This window comes from Diaphorina citri, unplaced genomic scaffold, assembly GCF_000475195.1.
Source record: "Diaphorina citri unplaced genomic scaffold, Diaci psyllid genome assembly version 1.1 scaffold19494, whole genome shotgun sequence".
Lineage (NCBI taxonomy): Eukaryota > Metazoa > Arthropoda > Insecta > Hemiptera > Psyllidae > Diaphorina > Diaphorina citri.
In genome coordinates this window covers 1-4390 of record NW_007396847.1, presented here as the reverse complement: position 1 = coordinate 4390, position 4390 = coordinate 1, and the positions used below count along the sequence as shown (strand labels likewise).

At 36.7% G+C, this 4390-nt stretch overlaps 1 long non-coding RNA gene across 1 annotated transcript; it reads right to left on the bottom strand.

Annotated features, from left to right (window-relative positions):
• Positions 1–2437: 2437 nt before the first annotated feature.
• On the bottom strand, positions 2438–4384 carry LOC103523315. The gene is made up of 2 exons (XR_542052.3): positions 3860–4384; positions 2438–3259 (listed from the first exon to the last, which is right to left on the bottom strand). It is a non-coding gene; the product is annotated as an uncharacterized LOC103523315 (long non-coding RNA).
• Positions 4385–4390: the final 6 nt, after the last annotated feature.

The following is a 4390-nucleotide window of genomic DNA, read 5'->3' as shown; positions in this document are numbered from 1 at the left end:
CAAGAAAAATAATGATGACTTAAACTATTGACAAGAAGAGGATAAGAAAAGTTAAACTTTCAAATGACAGTGACAGGCACCTGCAGTACCAGATAGTGCTGATACAGAAATCAAAAGCAATGCGCCCTCGATGCCAAAGAGCGAATGGGGAAGAAGCAAATAAATTAGGAGAGTGTATGAGCCAAGAGACTGGCAGAGTATAGTGGAGTTCAGTTGGGGTTGGTGGAAAGCTCCTTAAGGAGCCCTGGAGAATATATTAAAAAAATGTTAGGAATAGAAATAGCTGATTACCAGACTCTTGAGTGAAGGTATCCCATAGGTGATATTTAGTCCGGAGCAAGAGAGCGATGCTTTCGACTACTCCAATTTTCGAGACGTGAGTCTGAATACACTATGCAATCGTTAGTACCTACTGTATGAAGCCAACAAATCTCCAATGCAATATGATTTTGACTTGGTTCTATACAGACAGTAACTTAAAAATAAGACTGTACCTGTATCTCATTGACCTTCACTTATCGACCTACTCCTCCCAGCATAGCGACCCTGAGTGCTGCGGCAGAGTGTGAACTTGCCGGGCTGAGTCTCAGCTAGGATTCCTTTACCCTCGTGTGAACCGCTCTTCTCTCATCTCATACAGATTGCCCTGAACTCCTGCGAACAATGACAAGCACGAGCAGAGATGACTACTTACTTTCTATACTACCAGTTATTTTTCCATTAAGCCTACCCACTTCTATGAAAAAGTGATGCCTCAGAACATCAATGTTGCAGATCTTCCAAGTTTGCTTAACACCAATTTGAAAAACTGTATTCATACGAAGACAAAGTGCAAACAGATGCCTAATAACATGCAAGATTGATAAATATTAGTAGGTAAAAAATAATTAAACTTTCAATGCTGTGACACTTCTAGATCCTCTTAACCAATACTATCGTCCTCTAATGAATGACATTCGAAGCACATTCTTACAACCATGCTATCCGAATCTCTACACTTCCAACCTTGTACTCTCTACTTGTATGTCCTATCCTCTAACCATCCGTAAGTCCATGTGCTGTTTGACCTTGGTATAATTTTAGTATACCAAATAACATAGATGCTTATAGGATAAGTCAAAGTAAAGATTCATTTTAAATGATATGATTATAATATATCTTTCATAGTTCATTGTGGATGTACTCGTCCCTGACCTCAGCTTAACCAGGAATTGAATCTAGACCTTCCCATGTGTTGGGCCTAGAGTTCATAGAAAGTAAATAAATTATAAAAACCGCATTTTATTTCATAAATATTATGTATTGCATGTTTATTTGAGTTTTCCAATTAGTTTTCTTATATCTAAAATATATAATCCTTATTACAACATGTCTTAGATAAGTTATATTGGAAAGTGAAAGGTTTCTAAAAAAATATTTATCAAGTAAAAAATAAAAAAGAGTGGATTAATAGGTCTTCAAGAAATAAAAATAAAAATAGAAGAATGTGAAGAATCTAGGTGGAATTTTATACTACTCCCAAACAAAAACATAACTTGTTGACAAAAGTTGAAATTTTAAACCATTTACAAGACTTGAAAATCGGGTTGATAATAAGATTTCTTTTACCAGAAATTCTCCTGCTCAAGAAGGAAACACGGTACAGGTAGGTTTAACTATTATCTTTTTTTTTTCTAATTACCCTTTGGATGGAAAGAAGAAAATTGCGAAGATTGGCCGAAGAAAAATTTTTCCTCTCGAAGTCATACGTAAAGGACAAGGATTGACAGCTCTCAAATATCGAGATCGCGACTCCCAGGAGTTGCCAGAAAAATTTGCCCTAGTAACTTCTTGATTGCAAATATTTTATCGTCGTTACTTTTCGGGGAAAACATGTTACTAGGGAGTATTGTTTCTTGCCCATTGTATGAGGGAGACATACTACAACACAGACACGAGTCTTGCTTGTGTTGTAGTATGTCCCTGCGGTGAAAACTTCGTGCACTTTTACATACTCGTCTGAGATTTTGAAATATCATAGTATTACAAGGTTTAATTAAAGAATATTAAGAAAAATAAACATGAAAGAAACATAAATATGTAATATAACAAAAATATGTATATTTTGAACATTTTGAATCCGACCAGTTGACGGTTCAATGGAATTCTTCTTGAACGTTGTTAAGCACACTTAAATGCTCGTCACAAATGTCATTCCTCATATCATACATCTCTGTATTTAGTAGTCTCTATGCTGTCATGATGTAGATGGCTTCCGAATTAGAGCATCTGCTTTTTGGGTTACAAAATATACATCTTAAAAAAAAAAATAATAATAATAATATAATAATAATAGAAATAAATTATAAAATAAAAATCGACGACTCCTACGTATGGGGGTAAAAAAACCGCTTTCAGAGAAATATTTGACTTGGTCAACTGGTCCGATTTCTGTGCTCGCGAGTGTAGTTTAGAGACCATCTGTTTTGATCATAATATTGTCTTCTTTAGAAGATAGTCTTTTCAGCCCTATGGGTGGAGTCAGACAGGATTTAATTCAGATTTCGAAGCCTTTTTTTTTTATTAGGCAATTAATAGCCTAGAATTTATTTTAACCAAGTTAGTCAGCCTAGATGCCTAGAACAAAATGCCTAGGTATAGGTTATTTGTATGAATGACAATTAATAGGAAATATGAAGTGTGTGATACTTAGTGTGATACTCCCTGTGAGTATCACACTAGGCTTGTACGTAGGAGGTCCTGTTTTTCAATGAGCATAAAGCATAAGAGGCAGTAGAAATCCCATTGATCATAAGTATGATGATGCTTTGTATTAAAAATCCATACTCAAAGCTTCATTTATTGTATTTTACATATGTTTCTTACCCTTTCTTTATAGTATGTAGATCTATTTTCTACTTTTTCCCTTAGATATACCTCTGACACCACCCATAGATCCCACAGTTAAAAGAATAAACCCTAGTTATCTAGGTAATCAACTAAACTAAATTCGCCATCTAAACACAATATTAAAAAATAAAAAATTACATATCACTTTTCAATAAAATTTTCTCTCGAAAACCGCTTGAAAGAACAACCAAAAACCAAAATGTTGTTCCTCCAACACCATATTGGTTTCAAGAGTTTTCTCTGAGGGCCAGTCTTCCATATAGAGGGTAAAGTTTGGGGTGCACTCAGTCTCGAGATTCTCGTAAGACTGGAAAGGTCGGAGTGCACTCAGCCCACGTCCTTCTGTTAACCAGGGGACCTCAAGATTCACCTTGAAATGAAGGCAGTGCAGACCCATTTTTTGCAACTCATATTATCATGGGATTTCCCGTTAATTCGTAAAAAAAACTCATATTAACATCTTCAGTTATACGCGTTTGATTTTCATTTTCATAAAAATCGGCGTTATAAAAAAAAGTCTGGTAAAACGGGACAAATGTGACAGCCGTGCTTTCGGGACAAAGACAATGTTCATGCCCGCCATTACCTATACACAATGCATTAATTGGTTTAGTTGGAAACATAAAAAAAAGGTATTGAGGGGTAAATTTGACCCCCTTAAAAGGTAAAAAAGCGCAATCCGGGGTAAATTTGACCCAGTTAAAAGAACTAAAAAGGGGCAAACCGGGGCAAAACGAGTCCCCTGTTCAGAAGATCTGCAAAAAGTACGTCGGGGTAAATTTGACCCTGTTAAAATAGATCTAAAAAAGAGGGAAAAATAGGGCAAACCGGGGCAAAATGTGTCCCGTGTTCAGAAGATCTGCACAAAGTACGACGTAGCTCCGTCGCGCCAGGCGGGGTCATCCACCAGCGTGGCCCTACACAGGGGACAGGTCTGCTCGCGGTCGAACCACTTGGTGTCAAGATTCACCTTGAAATGAAGGCAGTGCAGACCCATTTTTTGCAACTCATATTATCATGGGATTTCCCGTTAATTCGTAAAAAAAACTCATATTAACATCTTCAGTTATACGCGTTTGATTTTCATTTTCATAAAAATCGACGTTATAAAAAAAAAGTCTGGTAAAACGGGACAAATGTGACAGCCGTGCTTTCCGGACAAAGACAATGTTCATGCCCGCCATTACCTATACACAATGCATTAATTGGTTTAGTTGGAACCATAAAAAAAGGTATTGAGAGGTAAATTTGACCCCCTTAAAAGATAAAAAAGCGCAATCCGGGGTAAATTTGACCCAGTTAAAAGATCTAAAAAAGGGCAAAAATAGGGCGAACCGGGGCAAAACGAGTCCCCTGTTCAGAAGATCTGCAAAAAGTACGTCGGGGTAAATTTGACCCCCTTAGAAGATGAAAAAAGTGTAATTCGGGGTAAATTTGACCCTGTTAAAATAGATCTAAAAAAGAGGGAAAAATAGGGCAAACCGGGGCAAAATGTGTCCCG